The 13468-nt window shown below is 40.1% G+C and overlaps 1 protein-coding gene across 1 annotated transcript in view; it reads right to left on the reverse strand.

Annotated features, from left to right (window-relative positions):
- Positions 1-13468, reverse strand: part of LOC308074820 (uncharacterized protein) — a gene marked incomplete at its 3' end in the record, with an annotated part of 383670 nt that overhangs the window by 219372 nt on the left and 150830 nt on the right. The window lies entirely within an intron of this gene.

Here is a 13468-nt window from a genome sequence, read left to right on the forward strand (position 1 = left end):
GTTCAGCAATGTGCGCCAGTTGGAGGAGCGTTTGACAGTGGTGGTTGGAGATGCGGAGCAGCTCAAACTGCTTGGTGTGCCAGCATATACAAAGAGGAAAGACGAGGCGTGTGGAGAGGAGTGTTGATTTCGTTAACGAAAACGAAACAAAATATGTTCGTCAACGCACATTTTTCAAAGGACGAGGACGAGACAAACTACTGCTGACGAATTTACGTTAGCTTCTTAGCATGTAGCAATAAACTTACACCTGGTTTGCACTTTCTCCATTTACAGCCCGTTCACGTTCAGATTTCAAATATAAAGTGCTTACCTCATGGCCAGGGATGTTACAATTCTGTTCGGGTAACCCATAAGTACCTATATTTTCCGTATTGTTCAATAAAAACATTTTAATCCGATCGGTGGCCATTTTCTCCGTATTTTCTCCATGCTTTCAACTACGTGACCCTATCGGTTGGGAGGTGTAATTGCACTCTGATACACTATAACTCTATGAGAAAATGACCGCCAATCGGATTAAAATGCTTTTTATTGAACAATACAGAAGATATGGGTACTTATACCCACCCGAAGTAAATTGTAACATCCGTGGCCACGGAATAAGCACTTTATATTTGAAATCCGAACGTTTATGTAGATGTACTGTAAATACTGTTTATGTAGGGCTGTAAATGGAGAAAGTGCAAAAAACAGGTTGAAGTTTCGTCATGACTGTCATGATATGACCGTCATGTAATATGTAGCTTGCTGCTATAGATCTAGTAGCAGCAAGCGAACTATAGTAACTTGTAAACAACCAAGTGTGCAGACTGTGCACAAAACACGTGGGCAGCTATACATGGATGCAAACAAATTATCTTTAGGTGACACATTCACAGTTTCCAAAATAACATTAGGACACAAACAAGCCATTTTTTTATATATATTTTTTTAAATTATTTTTAGCTGACCTTTTGGAACTGTACTATCATGTGTGAGCAGGCCTGGTGTTTCGGGCATCAACTCGCGAGATGAGAAACGGTAGAAACTAAGCAAAATAACTTCTTTTTTTTTTTGGCTGATTTTCGTTTTTTTCCATATTAACACAGTTCGAATGTCGAGCAAGCTTTCAATCCCAACAGATATCCGTTTTAACGTCATTAAATGGTTAAATTTGTATAGTAAAGTAGGCTCCTATTCTGCTAGTCTGTGTGCCTGTTTGTGAGTCCTGTGGGCGGAGAGTTTGGTAGAGAGTTGCTAACCCGAGAGGTTTCGATTGGTCATAGCTAGGCATTGTACTCCGGTTACAAGCCTAATCCCCGCCCATCAGTTTCGCTCCTCTCTGTGGTGGTGTAAAGTTACTAAGTACATTTACTCAAGTACTGTACTTAAGTACAATTTTGAGGTATTTTACTTTACTGGAGTAATATCCACTGGGTGAATATTCAACCTGAGGCTGAAACTAACTTCACCACGGTGGACCCTGGTCCAGAGCGTTAGTGAGTTCCCTCTAACGCCCTGGAAGACTCAAGAGTAGTGAAAATAAACAAAACCATTTCGCTACTCACTGAAACAAAGGCTGTTTTGTGTTGTTGAAAGTCTATTCTCGGAGGTGGGAAGCCTCTCAGCACCCCAGCTACTCTGTAAAATACACTTTTTGGGCAGAAAATGTCCGCAAGACGGAAATTATTTTTATTTACTCCACAGTGCCCTCTACAGATTTGGTTAATGATAAGTTCAAATTGTCCAGATCTGTAGAGGGCGCAGTGGAGTAAATAAAAATTATCTCACTAACGCTCTGGACCAGGGCTAGGAAGCGGCCAGTATTGCGTTAGTCTTTTTCGGGACAGAATCTAGTTGTATAAACAATATAAGATTGTAGCGAACACAGCAGCTAGGTGAGGTCAGCCCCAGCTAAACAACAGGCCGCTCGACGTTCGTATGGAAGTATTTCACTGAAGATGTGGCCAAAACAACAGTGGAGTAACGAGGCTAGGAGCTTTAGCATTGTTAGCTCGTCGCCAAGCGTCATGTCAGAACGTACACCTGGTGTTTGCATTTCTCCATTTACAACTCGTACATCTACATAAACGTTCAGATTTCAAATATAAAGTTCTTATCTCATGACCACGGGTGTTATAATTATGTACGGGCCCTCATAAGTACCTGTATCTTCCGTATTGTTAAATAAAAAGCATTTTGATCCGATTGATGGCCATCTCCGTTTTTTTTTTCAACTACGCGGCCGTATCGGTTGGGGGGGTATTGCACTCCTGATACGTTATAACTCTATGAGAAAATGGCCGCCGATCGGATTAAAATGCTTTTTATTGAACAATATGGAAGATACGGGTACTTAGACCCACCCGAAGTGAATGGTAACATCCGTTGTCATGAGGTAAGGACTTTATATTTGAAATCTGAACGTTTCTGTAGATGTACGGGTTGTAAATGGAGAGTGCAAACACCAGGTTGGAGTTAATCCAGGACCTAGCTTGTGCGTGTCTTTATCATTAGTAGGTAAACCTCGACTATAGTCGACTACCAGTGGGTCAAATTTAGTGGTGGAAGAAGCACTTGGTGGTAGCAACACCACAATATAGAAAGTAAAAGGCCTGTGCTCAAAATGTTACGTTCAAGCAAAGTAAAAGTACAAAAGTATTGGCATCAAAATATACTTAAAGTACCTAAAGTAAAAGTACTCAAATGTTTGAAAATAGCTGATCTACAAGCTCACAACACGTTGCAATGCGCATTGTGAGCTTGTAGAGCGGCTATTTTCAAATAGCCTATGTATAAAATACCTAAAAAAATGTACTTAAGTACAGTACTTGAGTAAATGTACTTAGTTGCTTTCCACAGTAAAAATCCGAAAATGGGGGAGTGGTTAGAGGAGTGGCTAGGTTGAATAAATTACCCATTGTTCACGCCCATTACCTGGAGCTGAGAGGTGCTAGAAAGTGGAAATTCTTTACAAGGGATTATCTCAGTTTAGACTATTAAAGATGACAAGATTCAAATGATCACATCTTCTTCAAATGTGTTCCAATTTCAATGAATGATACATCATATGAAAGCTTATATTCTGTACTTCAACAATCTGTAATAAAATGAAAAATGAAAAATGCCCCCTTGCTGCCTAAAGCACTGTACCCGCTCACATGTGCTTTGTTTCTGCAAACTTTTTTTTTTTTTTTTTTTGTTATATTAAAATTTTATTCCACAATATATGAATACATAGTACATGACATCGCATAGTTACATTTACCGGTATGTTTACCAGCGGTTTCAAGGTCAGTGCTTTCTTGTGGGTTTTTGATTTTTTAAAACATCCCCTTCTGCTATCCCCCTGCTTTTAAGTACCCTCTCCCTACCTTCCCAACCACCTGTCCACCCCTTAAAACTAGAAGAGAAAAAAAAGAATGAAAAAGAAAAGATCAGAGAGAAAAAAAAGAGTTGTTTCTGCAAACTTCTAAATACAGTATTCAATCAATCAATCAATCACACTACTACTAGTGAATGATTTGTGAGTAGTTTATATTTACCCTGGTATCTGTCACCTTTTTCATTCTCAATGAGAACCACTTACTGGTAAACTTGACCTGGCTCTGTCTGTACTAGTTGGACTGCTTTTTCCTTCTTCTCCAAATCTCTTTGCCAGAAATAGCCGATCTACAAGCTCTATGGCTTATGTTTTCCCCTTAGAATATAGATGCTGGGTTCAACTTCAAGTGGTTAAGTCCATGAGGCACTTTATTTTATTTTATTTTATTCATTTTTTCATCTGAGATGCATTTTATTTATTTTAATGCAAGCATTGGTGTGTCTGTGAATTGTTATAGTTTAAAATAAATATACAAGTTCAATCAGAACATGTTCCATGTCTGGATGTATTCCTTAAAATTGCGTTTTTCATCAAAAGGATGAGAGGAAATGCTATGTGAAATACTTTTAGATTAGATGGAAATGTTCTATATTATCTGCTGACAAAAAAAGTAAAGGGCTAATATAATTGTCATGACTAAAACTTGACTAAAATGTCAACAGTTTTTGTCGACTAAAACTAGACAAATAAAAATATGTTTTCTTGGACTAAGATAAAGACTAAAATGCTCGACTTTTAGTCGACTAAAACTAGACTAAATAAAAAATGGATGAGTTTGACAAAAAAAAAACTAACAACCGTCATTGAAACTGGACTAAAACTGGACTAAGACTAAAAAATAGCTGACGAAATCAACACTAGCGGAGAGATCATCGCCCGGCTGACATCTACTGCAGGACTGGTGCTGTGACTGTGACGACCAGGTTTTCAACATGGTATTTGACACCACTGACTATTATTTTTTAATAATAACCATGTCCCACATAATTCTCTACAACAGCACTTCTTTATGTCCGAGTCATAGTGTAGGGAACTTTGTCAGACACCCCGTTGTACTCGTCTGGCTGACCTTTGTGCCCATATATGGAGATCTCTGTTTCTGTCTGTCCACGGTTAGTCTAAGGTTTTTCTATAGCGTGGATATGCTGGTGTTTTTTAAGGCTACCTAACTGAGTGAAACTCTTGTCACACTGTTTACAGTGGAAAGGTTTTTCTCCAGTGTGAATATGCTGGTGGCTCTTCAGGCTACCTAACATACTGAAACTTTTGTCACACTGTTTACAGAAGAAAGGTTTTTCTCCAGTGTGAACACGCTGGTGACTTTGCAGGTGACCTAACTCTCTGAAACTCTTGTCACACTATTTACAGTAGAAAGGTTTTTCTCCAGTGTGAACACGCTGGTGTCTGTTCAAACTACCTAACTCAGTGAAGCTCTTGTCACACTGTTTACAGTGAAAAGGTTTTTCTCCAGTGTGGATAAGCTGGTGTGTCTTCAGGTGACCTAACCGACTGAAACTCTTGTCACATTGTTTACAGTAGAAAGGTTTTTCTCCAGTGTGAACACGCTGGTGACTTTGCAGGTGACCAAACTGAGTGAAACTCTTGTCACACTGTTTACAGTAGAAAGGTTTTTCTCCAGTGTGAATACGCTGATGATTCTCCAGGTTACCTAACAGACTGAAACTCTTGTCACATTGTTTACAGTAGAAAGGTTTTTCTCCAGTGTGGATACGCTGGTGTATGTTCAAACTACCTAACTCAGTGAAACTCTTGTTACATCGTTTACAGTGGAAAGGTTTTTCTCCAGTGTGGATAAGCTGGTGTGTCTTCAGGCTACCTAACAGACTGAAACTCTTGTCACATTGTTTACAGTAGAAAGGTTTTTCTCCAGTGTGGACACGCTGGTGTATTTTAAGGCTACCTAACTGAGTGAAACTCTTGTCACACTGTTTACAGTGGAAAGGTTTTTCTCCAGTGTGGACACGCTGGTGTTTTTCAAGGCTATCTAACTGAGAGAAACTCTTGTCACACTGTTTACAGTGGAAAGGTTTTTCTCCAGTGTGAATACGCTGGTGTCTCTTCAGGTTACGTAACTCACTGAAACTCTTGTCACACTGTTTACAATAGAAAGGTTTTTCTCCAGTGTGGACACGCTGGTGTGTCTTCAGGTTACCTAACTCACTGAAACTCTTGTCACACTGTTTACAATAGAAAGGTTTTTCTCCAGTGTGGACACGCTGGTGTGTCTTCAGATGACCTAACTCACTGAAACTCTTGTCACACTGTTTACAGATGTGAGTTTTCTTCCCTGTGTCAGTCAGACGACGTCTCTTTACTTCCGATTGCGTTAAAGTCTTGGTAGACTGTTGACTACTGTAAGGTCTTTCTTCTTCTGAGTATCCTTGCTGCTGGCTCGTTGTCAGGAACAGTGGGTTCATCGTTAAAGCTGCCGTATGCATGGGCTGCAATGGTCCAAGAATGTAACTAATGATGTGTGACCTTACTATCCAGGATTGGCTACAGGGCAATTACCAGCTGAATATCAAGTGTATGGATCTCCTCTTGTAGGTGCTGAAGGCTTCCTCTAGGTCTCTCTCCATGTGTGCCATTCACACTGTGCAGTCCGGTTTTAAGCTGAGCTGATTCAAAGCTCATGTCATCATTATGTTGTCACTATGATGTCAGTCATGCCCAAATATGGAGTCCATGTCATTTACTGAGATAAAGTTTCAGCCCAGTGTTGTGTATTTTGCACAAGCGTGACAATATAGTTGAAATGAAGTAGAAAGGTCCAGACCAGTAATGTTCCTCAAGTCGATTTATTGGACAAAAACAGAGTACAGAGCACAGGAGTCAGCCTTGCTGCTACATGGTGTGGCCGGAACAGAACAGAAGAGCAAGAAGAAGAAGAAGGGACGGTTTCTTTCTCCTCACAGTATTTATATGCAGACTTCACATGTGTGTCTATGTACTTGCATACATTGCCTTTGTGTGTGTTGGATGTGCACGGAGCTACAGTATGTGCTGCGTTCTACCTATATCGGCTATTTTTGTTGAATGTTCACCTATTACACAACGCCCTGAATAAGGACGCTATAGGGTTCATGTGGTTAACATACAGTATGAGAAGCAAGTGAAATCACGAGCGTTTGAGAATGTCATTATTATGTCAGTAGGCTATATATCATATCACGTAGACTAGAGTCTTTAACACAAAAACTGCTGTGATAGCTTCAGGTCTAGGTGTTACATGACATTTTAACAGAGCACACTGAGGCCAGGGGGAAACCCCAGAGGAAGCCTGTGCCCCACCAACCAAGCAACACAGGCTGTGCGTAGATCAGCAGTTTCTGAAATGCCCACACCAGCCTATTTGGCACCAACAACCAATTTAAATCACCTGGCTTCCCCATTCTGATGATTGGTTTGCAGGGGGTCATACCTATGTTCCCCGGGTTCTATGTTCCCCACTAAGGTTATGGTTAGGGTTAGGTTTAGGTTAGGTCCTATATTCCCCGCTCTCCCTAGGAAACGGGGAACATAGGACCCGGGGAACATAGAACCCGGGGAACATAGGTACGGTCCCGTTTGCAGTGGTGTAAAGTAACTAAGTACATGGACTCAAGTACTGTACTTAAGTACAATTTTGAGGTAGGCTATTTTTGGGCGGTGAAACCGCCCATATATGTGAGGTTTGGACATTGCACCCCCCCAACCCTGCGCTGTGATTGGCCACCAGTGTACCCCCCTAACCCTGCACTGTGATTGGCCAATCACAGTCTATTCAGGACTGTGATTGGCTAGTGAAACATGACACATGTGCATAGCCCTATAAATAGGACAACACATACAAAAAAAACACATTTATGGTTTTTTTTAAGTTAGGGGTGTACAATGGTTGGTCCACAATATTACTTTAAGTGAACTTCCATCACTGTGATGACCACTGTGACCACACCGCCCACTTCACACTGGGTGTGATTTTTACTTTACTGGAGTATTTCCAATTTGTAGTACTTTTACTTCTACTCCACTACATCTCAGAGGCAAATATTGTACTTTTACTCCACTACAATTATTTGAAAACTTTAGTTACTAGTTACTTTGTAGATTTTGATTTATCATTACAAAACATACATTACCCACTTCAGCCCTATATAAAATCAATCAATCAAACTTTATTAAGGACACATGGTCCATAGCTCATAAAATAACATACAATACAAAACAACAGAGGCGGACATAGTCCACATTAAAATCACAAATTCATATACAGGCTTACACGCCAATGGTTCCACAGTTTAGAAACAAACCTGACCGAGCTAAATAAAGGGTTCTTCAGGATTAAAATTATGCTGTTGGCAGAATCAGACAGCCTACACATACATTTGTACATGAAGTTCCGCAGCACAGCGGAACAGGTGGGTACACCGATACTGACGAACATCTTGCTTGCACTGCTGCATCGTGGCACTTTAAGCAGCAGTCTCATGCCATCATTATAAGCTACATTGAGTTTCTGCATACTGCCCTTTCTGTAGCGCCGCCACAAGTGGGCAGTATACATAGGTGTACAAAAAGCTTTAAATAGTGTGGACTTCACAGAAGCTGAACACATACTAAACTTAGGAACAATCATGTTGGCTTGTGCATATAACATTCTACGTTGTCTGTAGATGTCCCTATCATCAGATAGGTCATTTGTCAAATAATGGCCTAAGTACTTGACCTCATCACAAACCTTAAGGGCAGTTCCAGACAGAAGAAAGACAGGAAATGACAGTTTACTGTCTTCTCTACTTCTTATAATCATGATATTACTCTTCTTTGCATTGTAAATTACTAGAGGTCCGGGCGCCCGTCCGCTAGCCGCGCACGGGGCTCTAGCGAGGGCTCGCTTATTTTGGGGTATCAAAATCGTGGGATAAAAATTTCCCAAAAAAAAGTTTAAAAAAAAGAAAGTCCCCCTGGGAGTCTTGGGACCCTCGTGAAACATCGCGGACCCGTTCGGCTGTTTTTTTTTTTTCATGAAGGTGGTTGCTTGTTTCTTGCGCACATCTGGCAACACTGACCTGTCTGCTTATCTGCCCCCAACGTGGCAACCCAGACTGCCGAGCGGCTGCGTTGAGACACTGGCGTGTTTTAATGTTTTGTGTGGGATGTGCATAACATATTAGCGTGAGTGTGGTGTGATAGAGAGACATGAGCAAAGTGAAAGCAACGGCGGGGGTTGAAGCGAAGTGGTCGCGTCGCGTGTGTTGTTGTTGTGGGGAGATTTCAAAAGCGACTGCGTGGTGTTGCTTTCGGTTTCGCTCGGCGGTGGTCGGTGGCGGTGCTCACGCTAAAGGGAACAAAATGGTGTTCCCGTAATGTTGTCCGGCTCGCAGTGTTTCGGTTGCACTCGGCGGTGGTCGGTGCTGACGTTGGAGAATAACATGGTCGACCCGTAATGTTGTGAGTTTGTGCTGGCCGCAATTAATTATGCTCCGAGGAGGCAAATGTGTGGTGAGCAATGAAAAGTAGCCTACGCCACCCGTAAATTAATTGCGCACGTTGTAGCTTGTGTTGTTAGTGACATGTGATATGTTGTTGTTGTGTTTAGTGCGAAACAATGACACAGGAAAAATGAGGACGGACTTCTCTCCAATGTAATAATAGATGTCACAGTCTGAGCCATATTGAGAGCAGACCTGCAGTAACTGTTGAAGGCCAGCACTATATGGACAGAGGATTACCAAATCATATGCGTACATCAGGTGGTTGATTATTTTGTTACCAACCCGACACCCTGTATCACAGCTGCTCAGCTGCTTAGATAGGTCATCCATATATAAATTAAAGCCGAACTGGTTGTCAGAGGTCAGGATAAACCTCTCCAATTTGTTCAGTATAGTTCTCTCTAAGACCTTAGATAAAATACTGGCCAGGGCTATTGGTCGGTATAGTTATCTGAGCTATTCAATTTCCCAGATTTGTCTTTAATGATAGGCACTCTGCCTATACATTACCTCATTAAGATTAGATTAGGTTAATTACTCATGCTTACACATTATAGTCTGGTGTTTGTTTGTCTTGTTGTGTCTTGTCTTATAAAAAATCAATACAAAATAATATAATAAAAATGATAGGCACTAATAAAACAGATAAAAGGGACTTTGGTAAAACACCATGAATTAAAAACCCAGTGAAACAGATAGCAAGTAAGGGACACAGTTTTCTGCCTGCATACTTTAAATGCTCAGCAGATATCTTGTCCATACCACACGCTTTATTGTCTTTCAGCATCCTGACTGCATCATAAACTTCTAGTGAGGGGATAGTCACAGCCTCATCATTATTAACAATGTTTCCCACTACGAAGGAGTTGCTTTGCACGCAATTGAACAGCTCATAATAATGTTTCTCCCACAACTGAGCAATCTCCTCTGGGCCAGTTACACCATCAATATTTGTTGGTAAAGATGTTTTACAGTTATTCAGTACTTTGATTTCTTTCCAGAAGTCATTTGTGTCATGGTTTTGTAACTTATTTGCCAGAGAGTCAGCCCTCATGGTATTTTTGTTTCTTTTAATGAAACCCGGAGCTTTTTTTTGTTCAAATAAAGGACCATGTTTTTGTCTGCCTGACTCAACCCAGACTTTGAAAGCCCTTCTTGCCTCAGCATGCAGTTCACCCACATACTCATTCCACCCTGGCTTAACCTTGTACATCTTGGTCCTGTGTTTATACAGAGGCCTGCTGGACATAAGGAGGGACTCTACAATGCAGTCATACATTGTACATAGCTCAATGCTATGTTGAGGATTCTTACAGTTTACATCACTGCACACAGCAGCATCTCTTGGCAGTTCAATGCTACTCAACAAGGTGTTAGACTGAAGATGGTACTCACTAATGTCCTCCTCACTTAAGTTAGACCAGTCAATCCTGCCATCACTCATGTTACTGTCCACAGGCAACCGATATTTATAGAAAAAGAAAAAGGTACATGATCTGTAATGGCAAACTCATAACAAATGCTCATATTCTGTATAGCATCATGTGCATCAGCTGAACATAATAGTGATCCAACCAAGAGGTTGTGTGCCACGCCTCACTGATGTAACTGTAGCTGTCATCAGGCAACAACAGCTTACTAGAGATAATCAAGCCACTGTCAGAGCAGAACTGCTTTAAGTGTTTGGCAAATGAGGAGTTGACATCAGAAATATCTGCATTCATAACTCCCACTATATATATATGTATATATATATATACATATATATATAGTGGGAGTTATGAATGCACATATATATACATAATATATATATATATATATATATACATTTCGGCCATTTGAAAAAAGCCGATCTACAAGCTCACAATGCGTCACATTGTGAGCTTGTAGATCTGCTATTTTCAAAATAATGTATACATTTGAAAACTTGTGAAATGGGACATTCTGCATAATGTACTTTTGTACTTTTACTCAAGTACATTTTGAATTCCGGACTTTTACTTGTAACAGAGTATTTCTATAAAGCAGTATTGATACTTTTGCTTAAAGGGTAAGACCACTTTGGTAGAGGTTTGGGTTGTGTAGTTACCTTGCCATGATGTAACTCCAAAGGTGGACAAGAAATCAAAATTAATTGCTCCATTGATTAGAAATTGATAATTCAAAATATGCTCCTCATTGACTTACATTGTACAGTAAAACAGCTCTCAAAGTCACTCTTTTAGCAAGTAAACAAACACAAACGAAGCTGATTCAGACAATATAGAACATCATCAAACCCAGTACTGTTTGTTTTTTTAATAAAAAATTTAACTTCCTGTTGATTTTACTATTTGAAGATCCGAATCCGGATCCGCGGATCCAGTCCGGGTTTTCTTCTTAATAAAAATGGTAAAATCAACAGGAAGTTGACATTTTTATTAAAAAAATAAACAGTACTGGGTTTGGTGATGTTCTATATTGTCTGAATCAACTTTGTTTGCATTCGTTTATGGGGTAAAAGAGTGACTTTGAGAGCTGTTTTACCTTACAATGTAAGTCAATGAGGAGCATATTTTGAATTATCAATTTCTAATCAATGGAGCAATTATTTTTGATTTCTTGTCCACCTTTGGAGTTACATCATGGCAAGGTAACTACACAACCCACACCTCTACCAAAGTGGTCTTGCCCTTTAAGTAAAACATTTGAGCACTTTTTCCACCACTGTTGGTTTGAACTGCAGCAGATCATCTTGACTATGTCTACATGCCTAAATGCATTAAGTTGCTGCCACTTAGATGCTTTGAAAAGCAGAACATCTTAACCACATGAACTCTAGAATCCCTATATTCTGGGGTGAAAATAGCCTATCTGCAAGCTCACAATGCATCACGTTGCAACATGTGGTGAGCTTGTTGCAAACCAAAGATGTTAAGTTTAGAGATAAAAAAAAGGAGGGGGCCTTGTATAGACCCCTGGAGGACTCCGGTCAAGAATGTATACGTTTTAAGTGGTTAAAATGATCCCCGGCTAATAAGCCTTACATGCCTTAATACATTATAATTGCCCCCAGAAGAAGTTCAGGTCCTGGCCAGACCTCGGGCCCCAGCAGGGCAAAAGCCCTCCTGAAGTGGTATCTTGAACACCTCTTATACACAAAGATGCTCTCCCTAAATGGAGATAAATATAAACAGGCTACACTAAGTGACAGTACCGTAACGCTGACTGGTTAAATTAGCATTGACCATGTATATCACTTAGGACAGATTATATGCTCACACAGAGAGTAGTGTAGAAGTCGCAGTCCGTGGGGGAAGTCAGCTGTTTGTTTGACTGCTGCAGTCAATGAGCTATGGTTCAAATACAATTAAATAGAACAGAAATGAAATTCAGTGGCATCTCCGTGACGCTCAATATTGTAGGCTACTTATTGTACACGCACGCATCCATTTGCGTCTCCACGTTCTCCAAGCCAATCCATACGAACAAAAGTAATCCAATAACTCATCAGGATAGATCATTAAATAATCCATATTCCAGGCAATAATCTGATAATAATAATCAAATAATAATGATAATGATAATATAATATAGCATGTTTTTATTAAATTTAACGGTCAATTAAATGTGCTATCGGTCAATGGCCGTTATATACCAGCACGGAAACCTTGCCTCTGACCCTTAGATCTTCTGCCATTTTGAGCAATCTGTGTGAATGTTAGGAATGTTAGGAATGTTAGGAATGTTAGGACAGCAGAGTCACTGCCCATATTTCGCCGCAGGCTGAAAACCCACCTCTTCAGGAAACACTACCCTTCCTCTCTGCCTGACCTACTTGTTGTTAACTAGTTATACGAACGCTTGTTTTCTATTGTTGTATTGTTTATTGGATCTTGTTTAGTCGATACACTTATTTGTTTTAGCTCATGCTCATTTGATTTAGCTATTTTGTCTCATCTGTTTAAGGAAATAGGTAGCTGATATATTGCACTTTTACCTTAGCGCTAGGTATACTCTTGGTTGCTTGTTTTTGCAGAAAATGCACTAAAGACTTCTGGTGATTAGTAGTTTTCGTTCCCTACCTATGTTGAATACACTTATTGTAAGTCGCTTTGGATAAAAGCGTCTGCTAAATGACTGTAATGTAATGTAATGTAATGTAATGAAACGTTCTACACGTTCTACACAGGGACCTGTCAGTTTTATGGTCCCTGGTTCGAAACCTGACTTATCCAGGCTTAATTTAAATTGCCGCAAAGAAATCATGACCTCGTTAATTAATGCATGTTGACTTTTGAACATGAAATGGCATTTTGACCGTATTTAATTTCAGTATTGTCGCATATTTCTCAGTTTCTTGACAGAGGGCAAACCTTTATACTTATCAGCAGTCTTAAACAGGGTTGCCATAGCCAAGTGGGTAGAGATGCCGTCTGGAGAACAGAAGGTCACAGGTTTAATTCCTGGCCCCAGCTAAACCAACTACCCACGTGGTGATCAAAAGCTACAGCCTAACTAGAATACTAGAATCTGTTGTGTAGATGGAAGTACAACATTTGGCAAACTTTTGCCTTGATGACTGAATTTTAACACAAGTTTCAAGCTACAAGCTACTGTACAT

Source organism: Gymnoscopelus braueri, assembly GCF_963280865.1.
Source record: "Gymnoscopelus braueri genome assembly, chromosome: 19".
Lineage (NCBI taxonomy): Eukaryota > Metazoa > Chordata > Actinopteri > Myctophiformes > Myctophidae > Gymnoscopelus > Gymnoscopelus braueri.